Source organism: Mesocricetus auratus, unplaced genomic scaffold, assembly GCF_017639785.1.
Source record: "Mesocricetus auratus isolate SY011 unplaced genomic scaffold, BCM_Maur_2.0 Super-Scaffold_100024, whole genome shotgun sequence".
NCBI lineage: Eukaryota > Metazoa > Chordata > Mammalia > Rodentia > Cricetidae > Mesocricetus > Mesocricetus auratus.
Genome location: NW_024429205.1, coordinates 14,728,179 through 14,742,984, shown reverse-complemented (window position 1 = coordinate 14,742,984; position 14,806 = coordinate 14,728,179).

Here is a 14,806-nt window from a genome sequence, read left to right as displayed (position 1 = left end):
ATGGCTCACAGCCATCTGTAATGACAGCCAGCGCTACAGTGAGACCCTGTCACAAACAAAGAGGAAGAATCTAATGCATTTATGGCTTAAAATTCCCAATGATTACCTAGGAAGTTCACTTGGTCATTTGTTTCTTCACTCTACCAATGGTTATCGAATGCTTCTACCTGCCAGGAACCAATTTACAGGACCGGGCTGAAAGTCTCAGTGAGGTGGGGATAGGGCTTAGTCTGGCAAGCAGGAAAGAGGTGGTGACAGTGGCTACCCCACTTCCATCATGACTCCTAGCACGGCGTAGTCAGGACTGGGTTAGAAGGAAGATGAAGGGAGAGAGCTTGTCCACAGAGGAGCTCCAGGCCAGACGACCCTTGAAACTGTATGAACTCCTTCAAGCTGATGGGGTAAGCACAGGGAGGGGCATAAAAAGGTCTGGGAAGGCTTAAACAAATGACATATTGCACTTTGGTGGTCTCCAGTGAATTCCACTCATCAGTACTAATCTCTGTGTAGTCTCCTCCCATGATGATTCTGAGCTTACCTCACTGGGCTATCAACATGATTGGTGCAAGCTGCAGCTTGGTATGTTGGGCTAGCTCTTTAGCAATAATTTGTCCTGGAACCTACCCATCCTTTTCTAAAGAAAACCAAACAATGTCACCTAGAAGCCCCATGTGGAAGGGAACTGTGACCTCAGCCATTAGCTTCAGTGGAGCTAATAGCTGGTGTTGGCACCTCTGTGGATGGAGCCACTAGAAATTTCCACCCTAAACTCCTGGCCAACCCCATGGAAAGCAGAACTGCCTGACTCAACAGCCCAAGGAGATATGAGAAATGATGAGTTGTCGTCTTAAACCACAAGGTTTTGGGGTGGCTTGTTCCCCAGCACTGGATAACAAAACCTGCTGAGACTTGATTTTGTGGACGTTGGCCCAGCCTGGGGAAGAGGTGAAAGGCACTTGCGACATGGAGGCATGAGATGGCAAGGCAGATTTGGATACAGATAGATGGCTGAGTAAGAGGTCGGGCGGGAACTGTGGAGTATAGGAGTCAGCCACGTCCAGATCAGCGCAGCTGAAGGTAAGCAGGCCTCTCCAAGATTGCCCCGATCAATAAAGCAGTGAGAAGGCTGAGGAGACTCCGTAGTGTGATTTATCACAGAGCACAGCACAACGCAGGGTCGACAAAGAAGAAAGGCCTGCGAGGCAAAGTCTGCAGTGAGCATCAGGTACAAGCAAAGTGTTCTCCTCGGGAGAACACTTCATGAGAATCCTCTCCTCACACACGCAATTCCCACAGCAATGGGATGCAGCAGTCCTATGAAACCCCGCTCATCAAGGCTCACTGAATTCAGCATCCCAAGACTTCTAGTAGAGACTGTGAGAGAAGTTTTTATCTGCCCACTTGGCTAGAATATTATGCCCAGATATTCTGTCAAACACTCATAGAAATGTGTCTTGGAGTAAAGCAGATTACATGCCAGGCCTTCATAGGAACGACTGAGGTTCCCATAAAGAGAAGAGGGGGAGACTAACCCAAGACTGTAACATACATAAAGCCTGCCTCAGTGTTTAGCCTGTTGCTCTGCAGATTTAGAGTCAATACTGCAAAATACACTGAATTGACAGCCTTCTAGCCTGCAGGTTTTGACTTTCCTGATCACTTAAATATTCCAGATATTCCTCAATCTCTCTCTGTCTCTCTCTCACACACACTGTGTGTGTGTGTGTGTGTGTGTGTGTGTGTGTGTGTGTGTGTGTGTGTGTGTATTTGGAGTCCAGGTCCCTGTTTCTGGGTTACACATGAGGGGGCCAAACGCAGGGAAGGGCTAGATCTGTCTGGAACCATGTTGTTCCTACATGCCTAGGCCCCTCTGCTCCCTTCCCTCCTAACACCGTCTATACAAGGATTGAACACTTGAGGATGTCAGTGGGACTCAAGAACATGGAGCTGGAAGGGGTTCAGGGGCCCCTAGACAAAGTGTGGCCCAAGGGCAAGCTGCTTTTTGCATATCCTAGAAGAGTTGGCAAGGCAGAAAAGGCAGACTCTCAGACCCTAACCCATCCCAGGATCTACAAAATTGGAATAAAGATTTTTAACAAGATCTCTAGACAACCCAAATATTAAAGTTTGAGAAGCACTGTCATGTTCCCCAGTTTAAAATTTTATTGTCTGTTGGGTGTGGTGACCCACACCTATAATCCAGTATTTAGAAGGCAAAGTCAAGATGGTTACCACAAATTCAAGTCCAGGCTGACTTACATAGCAAATCTCAGACCAGCCAGGGTTACATAAAGATACTCTATGTCCAAAAAGGATAGGCAGACAGACAATTAATTGACATAAAACAAAACTAAACCTGCCATTAGAAGGGAGAAATTGAACTAAAGGAAAGATATTTGGTCAGGAAAAGAGAAAGGGAAACTTAATGTATTTTTTTATTTTATGATTCTAAAACAAGGAAAAACAGAAAGTAGATCTGCCATCTAGTTTTGCAATTGTTGAATTTTTTCTGTAATTTTCTCAAATCATTAAGATGATCACTCCTCAGTCCTGTTACCCAAATACCCTCACCCTCAAATGTGTTATTTAGTACCCCTGTGCACATACAGCTACAAATAAATGCATCCTAAATACCTGGTGGTGTTTTGAACTTGCATGTGAATAGTATACTTTCTGTGGCTTCAAGCTCCTGCTTCTACTCAATGATAATTGTTTTCAAGTTTATTCACATGAATACAGGAGGCTCTTGTTAATTCATTTTACCTGGATTAAGTGTTCTTTTTGGAAAATACTTATCTGTCCTCCTGTTGTAGCATTTGGATTGTTGTTGTTTTGTTTTGTTTTGTTTGACCACACACACAGTGCTGCTCTGGCTGATGCTACAGTCGGAGAGGTCAGTATATGGATGTGTAGAAGGACTTCTAACATTCTCACCTGCATCACTGGAAGGAGCTTTTCCTCTAACAGAAACCTGGGTTGCATTTCATACGTAGAAGTTGCAGCTATCCCAGGGAGTATAAGATGCTCTGGCTTCTGACTTGGGCCATTTGTGTCCAGGGGGAGCAAACGTGGACAGCTTTGGCAAGGAAGCAACAGCCACCCCTGAAGATGTCTGTACAGCCAGACTGGATCAGAGTCGCACTGAGACCTTACTGAAAATTGTTGGTTCTGTCTGTCTTGTTCTTTAGATCTGTGACTAGAAACAGTGGTTATTTCTAAGTTCAGTGGTTGTCACTCAATGTGACACTGAGACAGTGAGGTAGGAGAGCCATTGTTTAAAGAGCAGAAATAGATTGGGCACACAGAATCAGAACCAGCCATACTTGGAGTTTTCTGGGTAACCATCACCTGAGAGATTTAGTCTCCAAAATTCTGTGGGCTTCCCTGATGGGATCTCCTGGCTGTCTTGAGTGACTGGTTCTAGCTGGAATGCTGACGGGGCCAGAAGGCCTAGAAGAATCTCATTCTCATGTGTGTAAGTTGGTAGTGATTATTCTGAGTCATCTCGATCACTAGGCCTTCGTGTGGCCTGTCACTCTCCAAAATGCTAACCCAACTTCTTTACTCGGTGGTCTTAAGGCAAGATTCCAGGGGAAAGAAGCCGTGCCATTAGAATGCCAGAAGGTGGGTCCCAGTTTCCTGTTACGTCACTTCTGCTGAACTCTGTTGGCTAACACAGGGCACAAGAGTCACCGGGGGCTAAGAAGAAGATAACTGGACAACTCCTTAATGTTTGGGAGGAGCAGCTGAAAGACCTCGGCATCAAAGCGCCGGGCACTGAACCGAACCCTCTGCCCAAGAACCGGGGCCAGACCACTGGCTGCAAATGCAAGAGGTGATTTATTGAGTACACAGGCACCTGTGGATGCTACTGCAACTCAGGTGCAGAGCATACTGGGCTTGCAGGAAGCACAATATAGAGTTTTAATGGTTACATAATTATCAGCATAGCAACAGGCATTTCATTGGCTCATCTTGGGGACAGGGGTAGTTCCCACGGACTAAGTTTCCTGGTATTACCTCATGAAAGACCCCGGCACGCTTCAGCAATTATTATCCGGGTCCCATGACTACTATGGTGATCACAGACACAACTGGGGGCAGGGGTAGTTGCCAAGGACTAGGTGTCCTGGTATTGCCACATAAAAGACCCTGGCACGCTTCAGCAATTATTATCCGGGTCCCATGACTGCTCTGGTGACCACAGATCCTGTTTGACATCCTGCCAGCTGGGCGAGGCACCTGGTCTGGTTTTTTTTTTTTTATTAGGCAATGGCCTGGCCTTGCTTTTCTTTTCCTAGGGGGTCCTGGGTAGGGGTCTTTCACAGCAAAGAAACAATTGCAAAGGAGCATGGACTGAAATCTTCCAGCGTCTTCTTAAAAACTAAATTGAGGTTACATACAAGGTAACGGGTTTTGTCATGGCATCCTCCTAGAGGTGTGTCATGGTCCTTTGTTCTCCTCCCCTCTGCCACGCCACTCTGGCCGGTTCACTTACTTTTCCTAATTCATCACACCTTGTGCTTCCTAATCATTTGTATTCGATGCCCTCTCTATTTCCCCCTCCTTTAATGAACCCTTGCATGGTTTGAAAGAGAATGGCTCCCGTAGGCTCATATACTTGAATATAAAAGGATCCCTGAGGTGTGTATGTGGACTTACATTCCTTTGGGACTGTATGCCCACAAGTGGTGTGGTTGGGTGATGTGGTAGTTCTGTTTTCAGTTTTTGAGAAACCTCCATACTGGTTTTCGGTGCATTCAGCCATCTTTGAAAACAAGTTTTTACTTTTGAATGGTTTGGGCAGAGATGGAATTTTACCAGTCACCATAGAGATTTAGCTACAATTTTCTGTGCCATTACTAAAATTGACCTGGATGATATTACTATCAGTGGTGGTACTTTTATAATTACACCAAGGGATGGACTTTTAAATTATTGACCATGACTACTTCTTCCCTTATTATTTAAAAAAATCTACCTTCACCAGCTGGAAGTGGCACATGTCTTTAATCCCAGCACTCAGGAGGCAGACACAGGTGGATATATGTGAGTACAAGGCCAGCCTGTTCTACAGAAAGAGCTCCAGGACAGCCAGGGTTACAGAGAAGAAACCCTGTCTCAAAAAATTCAAAAACTCTACCTTCAACTTATATAAATTCTTTCAATAATTATTTTTAAGCACTGTGTGTATATGTTGCATTGTGCTGTGTCAGAGATATAGCAGAGTGTGTGGGGTGTGTGGGGGGGGGGTGTGAGATGCCTTGTGCTGTGTTGGTGATACAACAGTGTGTGTGTGTGTGTGTGTGTGTGTGTGTGTGTGTGTGTGTGATGTATTGTGCTGTGTCATTTTACAGCAGTGAATAAACAGAGACATGATGCCTGCTCAGTTGGTACTTTATTCCATGAAGGAAAAGAGCATTAAACAGGTACTGTAGAAGAAGGGAAGCATGAGTAGAAAAACCAAGACAGGGCTCGGACTTGAAGTTGAGTCAAGAAACACTGATGTGAGCTAAATTTTGAAGAACAAGTACATATTATGCAAGCTGAAGGAATGGGGGGGTGGGAAGGAGCATCTAAAGCAGAAGAAACATTGTGTACTGAGAGAATTAAAAAGTCTGCATGTTTTCAGGCTGAGACATAAGGGGCAGAAAGGGAAAAAATGATTACTAGACGAGACTAGAGAACTGGCAAATTAAAAAAAATAAAAGTCCCACAGCCCTGTAAAGGAGTTTGTCTTTCTATGAGAGCAACATAAATGTGTAGGTATATGCTATAGCTAAACTATGTCTCCTCAAAATCCTTACATTGAAACCCTAATCCCCAAAGTAACTGTATCTGAGGGATACTATTGCTGTGATGAAACACCATGACAAAAATCAGCTTGGGGACACTTCCGTATAACAGCCATCATCAAAAGCAGCCAGGACAGGAACCTGAAGGCAGGAGCTGATGCAGAGGCCATGGAGGGTGTTGCTTACTAGCTTGCTCTGCATGACTTGCTCAGCCTGTTTTCTTATAGAACCCAGGACCAGCAGCCCAGGGGTGGCATCACCCACAGTAGGTTTTTTCCCTCCCCCACAATCACTAATTAAGAAAATAGTCTGCAGGCTTGATCTGGGGGGGCATTTTCTCAGTTGAAGTCCCTCCTTTCAGATGACTCTAGCTCGTGTCAAGTTGACAAGAAACTCACCAGGACAGGGCCCTTATAAAGGAACTCAGATGAGGTCATAGGGTGGGGCCCTAGATCAGAAGGACTGGTGTTATTAACAGGAAAGGATACACAGAGAGGTACCTATATAGGACATGAGGGCATGGATAGAAAGTGCATGCGTGGCCACAGAGAGAAGGCTGCCGGTGGCATGAATAAGGCCAACCCCAACAGTACCTTGGTTTTGAACTTGCAGCCTACAGGGCTTTGAGAAAAATTAATTTCTGTTGTTTAAGCTGCTTGGTTTGTGTGTTTAGGCCAAGTTGCCTTGGGAGACTAATACAGCATGTGAAGTGCTGAGATTTATGCTCCTAATAAACTATTCTTTGTCTCATGAGGAGTGGGCCCAAGGAACATTGCGACACAAGGAAGAAGGCTGTAAGAGAGATTTGTGCGTCTAGTGAGAATGATTTGCAACTAGCTGGCAGCCATGAGGGGTGCTGAGAGATGAGACAGGTACCATCTCTAGGAGGTAAGAGCCATGGAGAAAAAGACAGGCATGGAGGCCTGATGGATGAGAAGGGCCAGGGAAGGGAGAAATGGAGACAAGCCCTAACAGATACACTTAAGGTCTGGCTGGAAAGAAAAGATAGTAATAGACAGAAGGGAACTGGAGAGGTTGGTTTTCTTACAAGATGAATGAGATGTAAATATTTTACAGGCTGACAGAACAGGTCATTAGACAGAAGGCAGAGGGAGGGGACGGAGACGGACAGATGCAAACCACGGGTGCTTCCTGAGGGAGGGAACAAATGAATGAAAACAATGCCGATGTGAGAGCCGAAAGGATGAAAAGCCATTTCCTTTACGTTCCCATTTAAAGGCTGTGGCTCAGCTGCCATCCATCTTGCTTGCTCCCTCCTGCCAAGTGAACATACTTGGAAAGTAGCTGGAGATTGGTCTCCTTCGGCTATGCTTCAGAGCCTCCCTCCTTCCAGCCATGGACATGAGCTGAGAGGAAGGGGCAGTGGGCTTTCTGGTCTACCTTGGGCCCTCTGTCGCTCTGACTCAGTCCCAGATACACCTCTTCTGTCCTATCAGGCCTGGCTGCTGCATCTGCTTGGCTTCAGCGCTTGATGTCTCTGATGGGGCTCAGTCCATGATGGGTAGCTTCAGATGCATGCTCACTCTGTCTCCCGGGCAGAAATATTCTGCTTATCTTCGGGCCCAGATACATGCATGCCAGGAATCAATTTCCAAAGGATTTTCATTCTCTGCTGCAGAGGGCATATCCCCAGCTGGCTGACAAAGCTCTCCATGTGCACCCTTGCCCATCACTGTAAGATCTCCTGGGCCATATGACTCAAGTGGCAGAAGTGTCTCAGGCCCCAGCCACATCCTGCTGTGAAGCCTTTCCATGCCTCGTATACAGGCGCAGCACAGCTCAGTCAGCCATACTCACCCTCTTGCTAACACATGACTCCTGATGTCAGCAGCCACCAGAAGGAGAAGAGCATACACTTTTAACACCCGCCCCATGTATTGAGGCATCAGAAGCTTAATAAACATTTTTTTCACTCCATCCCTATGATTTCTCTGCAAAGTTAGATGTATGCTTTGTATTCGTTTCTCTTCTCATTGCTGGCTGGAATACCTTAGAGCTACAACTTAGGGGAAGAAGGATTTCCTTTAGGTCATAGTTTCACGGTTGGGGGAACATGGCTGGGGGAGCATGGCTGGGGTGAGCATGGTGGTATTCACTGTGGCAGGAACAGCTGCTGCTGTTCAGGGAGTGTGAAGCTACTTACTAGGTGGCTGATCAGGAAGCAGAAAAGATGAGGCTGAGCTAGGCCTGGGATAGAACCCTCTAGCTTCTCCCCCAGGCAGCAGTGTGTCTGCCAGCTAGGCCCCATGTGCAAAAGGTTCCGTGACACCCCAACACAATGCCACCAGCTAAAGACCAAGTGTTCAAACATATGAGCTTGTGGGCCACAACAGTAAGCATCTATTTGCTCCAGACAGATAGCAGATCAAGTAGGTGGTTACACTCAAGTCTAGGTTAGATGCTAACAATTGTTCTCTCTCTCTCTCTCTCTCTCTCTCTCTCTCTCTCTCTCTCTCTCTCTCTCTCTCTCTCTCTCTCTCTCTCTGTCTCTCTCTCTCTCTCTCTCTGTCTCTCTCTCTCTCTCTCTCTCAATGCCTTGACTTCCCATCATAATGGACTGTAACCTCAAACTGCGAGCCAAAATAAGCCGTTCCTCCTTTAAAAACTTGCCCGCCGTTATCTAAAATGTGACTTCAACCGAGCATCCTCATTTTTTATCTACTTTAGTTCTTGCTAACCTTAGCACTCCTAGCTTCCGTGTCTCTGTGAAACCGACTGACACCAGAGTCACAGGACCAGGCAGCTTGTGCCGAGAGCACTTTACTGCTTTCTGAGTGGTTTCAGAAATGCTACCTGCCGCCCAGGCCAGTAAGGAGAGCAGCTGAGATAAGCGCCTTGCTGGTCCTGAGGGGCTCTTCATTCTAACCCGGGATGGGACGGACATGTGAGTTAGCCTGCAGGGAGGGTGGGAGATGGCACAGCTCACTTCAGCCACAGAAGGGCAGCTCTCTCGGACCAGCGCTGATACCGTCAGTAAACAGGAAACACCCTCCAGTCACAGCTTCCTGCTCGTCTTGCCAGGGTTTGAAGATCTTCGAAGAGGATTCAAAAGAACACCTGTTTGGCAACCTCTAGACGGCTCAGTAGCTCCCTACCCAGTAGTACCTCAGAGCTTTTGCAGCACCAGGCAAGAGGTGTACCCTACAACCACTTCCTTCCCCACCCCTCCCCCCAGCTGGAAGCCAACCCAGAGAAGTCCAAATCTGATTGGCAGGAGGAGGAGCGGCGGAGTGGGAAGAACCCTGAGTGGGAGGGGCCTTCAGCCTGTTAACTTAGTCCTTCACCCGGTTGGTCTCTGGGTCACTTCTCCTGCTCTTGTAGTTAATGTCCTCTGGCTGTCCCCAGAGACCTCTCTGTCCATCAAGGTCCTATGTACTGTGTGGTGATGGGAAATTGGAGTACATGAGACAATCTTCTCCTCCCTGCCTCCTCCCTGCCTCCCCGCTTCCCCTCCCTCCATGCAGGCTCCAAAAAGCTGGGGAAAATGGGTAGATGCACAAGCCAGTTCAGAGCCTCGAGGGAAGTGGGGGGACTGAGACCCTCTTGTTATAGACCCTCACGTGATAGAAAGAAAGATTAAAGCCTTAGCCTGAGGGAGAAACCACCCCAGTGAAAAAAAACGAGGACAGGGCTTTTATTGTAGATATAAGAGAGAGAATAGTCAGAGGCATCTGAAGAGCCCAGACTGAACATGGCCAGCAGATTAGATGTGTGTGTGTGTGTGTGTGTGTGTGCGTGTGTGTGTGTGTGTGTGTGTGTGTGTGTGTGCAGAGCAAGAGAGGAGGAGAAGAGAGAGGGGCAAGGACCAAGAGAGAGAGGGACCGACAGGACAAGAGAGAGCATGGCTGGAAGGGCTGAGTTATATAGAAAGAGATGCTGAGGGAAGGGAAGGAGCGGGGTAGGTGGCTGGAGAGGTTTGTGGTAGGAACTGCTGAACGGAGACAGGACTGTAACAGGTGCTTGCGATGCTGAGAGCCTGGTGTCAGCCTTGACATGTTAATAAGCCATTTGTCAGTTAGTCATTTGTCCTGGGTTTCTTTGGGACCTGACATCACCTACCAATTGCCAGCTCTGTCACTTGCTGCTTAGAAAGTTGACCTTCTTCTTCTTCTTCCTCTTCTTCTTCCTCTTCTTCTTCCTCTTCTTCTTCTTCCTCTTCCTCTTCTTCTTCCTCTTCTTCTTCCTCTTCTTCTTCTTCCTCTTCCTCTTCTTCTTCTTCTTCTTCTCCTCCTCCTCCTCCTCTTCCTCCTCATCCTCCTCCTTCTCCTCCTCCTCCTCCTCCTCCTTCTTCTTTTTCTTTGTTTTGTTTTTCAAGACAGGGTTTCTCTGTGCTGGACTCAAACTCACAGAGATTCGTCCCGTGTTGGGATTAAAGGCGTGTGCCACCACTGATGGGTTAGAAAGCTAATTTCTTAATGTGGAGCCTCTTTATCATTATTTACCCTGCCTGCTACTCCAACCAGTACAGAAAGCAGCGGCCTATGGAAGGATTTTTGAACTGTGAGTTGATCTTAGTTAGGACTCTTCTGGTCTGAGGAAACAGACATTACATAGTATCCTATATGTTAGGACAGGTTTAAAAAGGGGGGGCTGCACTTGTTCCCAAGAGAGGGAGAGACATGCTTGCTCATCTCTCATTCTGGCATTTCCATGTGAATCAGAATCTTCCTCTGTCAATCTGCTTCTCTCGTGAACCTGGAGCCAACTTCCCATCCCATGAGAATTCCTCTTGTCTCCTAGAAGCAACCTGAAGAGTCAGGCCCAGGAGGGTCTGCTTGCAGCCATATACCCATGCAGAGACTGGGGGCAGTCTGTTGTAAAACCCCTTCTAGAAGTGCATGTCTAGGGAGTTAGGAGGAGGGACTGTGGCAAAAGAAACAAGGTATCTTTCCTAGGAGAATAAATGTGCTAGGGAGGTATCAGTGTGGAGTGGTAGTCTTTGTCAAAGGCATTACTGTCACGGTCACCAGCATCACCATAAGACACCTGTGACATTTCCCCAATTCTTGTTGCTTTGAGGATAAACAGCCTGGTAGCTGGGGGTTCAGGCTTTGGACCCGGATGGTCTGATTCAAATTCTGCTTCTACCACTCTCTATCTACTGTGTGACATCGGGTAGACTGCTTAACCTCTCAGTGCCTGTCTATGACAACTAAATGATTCAATGCATGAGGGGCATGAATCATCATGCCTGGTGTGGGCCAGGTGCTTCACAAATATTATTTATTTTTTTATTACCAGTGCCTGGTAACCCCAGTATAAGAGATGCCTGGAAAAACAAAACAAACAACAAAAGCCCCCACTGCTTTCCATTGACTCTCACCCCTATTTCCTTGTGAGAGCTAGTGCCTTCAGGAAATCAATAACAACTTGCCAAGTTCTGTGTAAGCCTGAGCATTATAGAAGTTGATAGATTCGAGTCTTCCCCAGAAGCTCATTGCCAAGCAAGAAGACCGATGACTGAAGACATCATTTTATTGCTACTTGGCCTGTGCCGTGCAGAAGCTGTATCCATCAAGGATCTCTAGAGGAACAGACCAATGGAGTGAATGCACATTAAAAGGAGATTCTCTGGACCAGCTTGCACAGCCCAAGCTAGGAGGTCCAGCAAGGGCTGTCTGCATTCTGGAGACTCTGGAAACCCAGGAAGTTCTCCCAGCTCTCGAAGCTGAAAACTTCAGCAGTCCCAACCTGGCACTGAAAGCCTTGAGGATCCCTGGAGAGTCCCTGGCCTTCAGTCTTCATTTGAAGTTGGAGGAGGCTGGGTTCTGGTGTCTGCCAAGACAGTGGCAGCTACAGAGTAGATGCACTCACCGGCGGGGAGTGAAGGGGAGCAGGGGCAGAATGGCACTGCGTTTTCTCTCCACCCTCTTCAAACCTGGGTCACGGCCAGGAAAAGCGGCCGTGCAGGAGGGTTGCCTGCACTCAGTTAATCATGCCAGGAAATACTCTCACAGAGCTATCCAGAGGTGTGTCTATTAGTTAATCCCAGATCCAATCCAGTTGACAACCAAGATGAACCATTACAGAAGCAAATGCATACTCCCAGTCATACTCTGTAGGAAGCTGACTGGGGAAAAAAAAAAAAAACAAATGAAACTGATTCTAAGGCCCGGAGGATGGGCAGGAGTTTACCCAACCCCCTCTGCTTAATGTCATTCCTAGAGCCCAGATTGCATATTAGATGCTGAGGTCAATGGAAAGCTTTTGAGATTGCTCATTTTGTAAAACTGTCCACCCAGAGGTTTTAGATAAATGAGAAAACTAAGCCTTAAATTAAGAGCTAATCAGAAGTTTAAAAAAAAGCCCACAATCCATGTCATAATAATTTCATGCATTTTATCATGCTCAAAATGTGTACGGAGGGGCTTGCCTCGCATGCACAAGGACCAGGGTTCAATCTCCAGCACTGAAAAACAAGCAAGTAAACAAACAAACAAAAAATAGTGTGAACAGGTATGACCCCCATAGACTCATGGTTTGAGTGTTTGGCCCACAGGGAGTGGCACCATTAGGAGGTATGGCCTTGTTGGAGGAAGTGTGTCGTTGCGGAGGCGGGGTTTGAGGTCCTAAATGCTCAAGCTGGGCCTAGTGTCACAGTCTCCGACTGCCTGCAAGATGTGGGACTCTCAGCTCCTCCAGCATCATGCCTGCCTGCATGCTGCCATGTCACACCATGATGATGATGGACTAAACCTTTGAAACTGTAAGTCAGCCCCATTTCAATGTTTTCCTTTATAAGAGTTGCCATGGTCATAGTGCCTCTTCACAGCAGAAAGGCCTCCCAGAATCCTAAATCACTAAGAAATTTTAATCTTGTTCTTCATTTAGATTTGTTTTTTTTTTTGAAGCAGGGTCTCATGCTTCCTTGAATTTGCTCCATAACCAAGGGTGACTTCAAACTTCTGAGTTCCAGTTTCCATCTTCAAAGTGGAAGAGATTACTAATGTGGACCTTATGTGGGCAGAGATCAAACACAGAGCTTTATACACATTAAACAAATACTCTACCCACTAAACTATATTCCCAGTCCCATTAAGTGACTTTTTAGGAAAGCCCACAGGCTACATCTACTTTTTAAAAGATTTTTAATGATTTATTTTTGTTTTATATACATTGATGTTTCACCTACCTGCATGTATGTGTAAGGGTGTCAGATTCCCTAGAACTAGAACTACAGACAGTTGTGAGTTGTAGTCTGTGGGTGCTGGGAATTGAACCCAGGTCCTCTAGAAGAGCAGCCAGTGCTCTTAACTGCTAAGCCATCTCTCCAGTCCCTATCTATATCTATTTTAAAGTAGAGGCTGCCTGTACAATTTATCTGTGAGCTCAGAGTTACATCTCAGAATCATAACCCGATTGTATTATCTGCATATTTGTCTCACTCCGTCTTGCACACCGGTGCCCCCAAGGGCTAGGCTGGGCAGGTGTTTTTCTTCTTCTTCTTCTCTGACCCACGCCTAAGCAGGAACAAAGATTCAAAAGCTAGACAAAATTTCTTTCTTTTATGTGTGTTTGCGGAACCAGTTAGTCTTCTCTCAAAGGGAAGTGAAGATCGGGGCTATAGAAAGGAAGGAGAGGAGTGGTGCCACGAGCAGGTCAGACGAGACGGTTGACAGATCAGAGATCTGTGAGGGAGGAGATCACAGAGGATGAGTTTGCCCGTGTGGTTTCAGGACTCAGGACCAACTGTGCTGCTGATGGCCTCTTGCGGATCAAGAGCCCTACGTACCTATCAGACCCACAGTCACAAGTGGGGGGCTGCACCCACTTCCCACAGGGGCCACTGGTCCTAGGCCAAATGGGCTACAAACCAAGAGTCCCACAATCCCTATCTTACTGTCTGATGCTTTGTTATAATGACTTACAGAGCCCAAGAAAACAGTTATTTGTATTTAGCAGTATATTATATTATATTATTAAAAGGGTGCAAATGGGACTAAGAAGAAGCTTAACTGATAGAGTGCTTGCCTAGCATGCACAAAGCCTTGGGTTTGATCCCCAGCGGTGCATAAACTGGTGAAGTACTATTCTTCTGTAATTGCAGCACTCAGGTATGGTTTACAGGAGGATCAGGGATTCAAGTCCATCTTTGGCTGTATAATAAGTTTGACGCTAGCCTGGATTAGTTGTGACCCTGTCTCAAAACAAAACATATACACGAACAGTGCCAAGGTACATACGGGAAGGTGGGAAGGACGTGGAGTCCCAACATACTAGCCTCCCTCATGAGTTCAGCAGCCTCCTCACTCTGTATAGAATCCCTATTATACAGATGTGCTCGTTTGAATCACTGGCCTTTGATAACTGAAGTTAATCTCTAGCCCTTCCCCCCTCCCCAGAGGTTAGGCTGAACACTCCAATCCTCCAATCACATGGTTGGTTTCTCTAGCCTAGCCCATCACCTACTTAGAGGGGGATCTGGGTATGACCAGCCTCTTTTGAAGCTTTCTTTTGTCTGCAACAGGGTCTCCTCCTAGGGAAGACAGGATGCTGGAATTTCCCTATGGAACTGTACGCAGCATCTGGGCTCATCAACAGTCCACAGTTCAGGACTGTGCTAGACCAGAAATAAGGTTTTGTCCCCAGTTGCTGGTACAGTGTCCCTAAAACCTTTGGCATGACTAGAATGCTTAATATTTCTATATGGTAATAAAATGGTAAGTGCCTGAGGCCCCCAGGTAGCATCAGGAATGGGGCATGGTTGAAAGTTTAGAACATTCAACCCATTCCCCCGGGAAGGGGACAGAAGAGATAGCATTCAAGCAATAACTTAATCAGTCATTCATACCTAATGACACCTCTATAAAAATTCCTGAATGACAGGATTTAGAAATCTTCTGAGTAAACATATGGAGGTACTGGAGAGAATGCTGGGTGACTTTCCCTGAGAAGACATGAGCAAGCATCTATTTACCCAGCAAGAGGGCTCAGCAAACAGAGGAGTTTGTGTGCAGGCCTGACCACCTTGGGGAGGGACCTTGGGAATT